Here is a 1,014-nt window from a genome sequence, read left to right on the forward strand (position 1 = left end):
AATTCCAACAATTTGTTTAATCGATACAAATTGTGATCCCGATCTCGCAGATCTTTCGATTCCAGCAAATGATGACGCTATAGCTTCAATTCGATTAATTCTTAACAAATTAGTAGTCGCAATTTGTGAGGGTCGTTCTAGCTATATACGAAATCCTTGATTAATAATAAGATAAATAAATTATTTTTTGGAACTACATAGATCTATGGAATCGGTTACTATATCCTGAATCGAACAAAAGAGATAAAAAAACTGTGAATATTGTGTGATTAGTTTAGTCGGTGTCAAAAATCTAGAATTTGAGTAGGCAAGAGAAGATTGAATCAAAATAATTCCTTTTTTTTTTTTAAGTAAAGTTCTATTTCTGTCAGAGGGCAATATGAATGGTATATCATGTTCCATCAACGCACTAAACGGTTTATACGATATCTCTGGTGTGGAAGTAGGCCAACATTTCTATTGGCAAATAGGAGGTTTCCAAGTCCATGCTCAAGTACTTATTACTTCTTGGGTTGTAATTGCTATCTTATTAGGTTCCGCCGTTATCGCTGTTCGGAATCCACAAACCATTCCAACCGACGGTCAAAATTTCTTCGAATATGTTCTTGAATTCATTCGAGACGTGAGCAAAACTCAGATTGGAGAAGAATATGGTCCATGGGTTCCCTTTATTGGAACTATGTTTCTATTTATTTTTGTTTCTAACTGGTCGGGTGCTCTTTTACCTTGGAAAATCATACAATTACCTCATGGAGAGTTAGCCGCACCCACGAATGATATAAATACTACTGTTGCTTTAGCTTTACTCACGTCAGTAGCATATTTCTATGCGGGTCTTTCCAAAAAAGGATTAGGGTATTTCAGTAAATACATTCAACCAACTCCAATTCTTTTACCCATTAACATTTTAGAAGATTTCACAAAACCCCTATCACTTAGTTTTCGACTTTTCGGGAATATATTAGCTGATGAATTAGTAGTTGTTGTTCTTGTTTCTTTAGTACCTTCAGCCGT

This window comes from Durio zibethinus, unplaced genomic scaffold (genome assembly GCF_047325235.1).
Source record: "Durio zibethinus cultivar Kanyao isolate XHJ-2024 unplaced genomic scaffold, ASM4732523v1 HiC_scaffold_1, whole genome shotgun sequence".
NCBI lineage: Eukaryota > Viridiplantae > Streptophyta > Magnoliopsida > Malvales > Malvaceae > Durio > Durio zibethinus.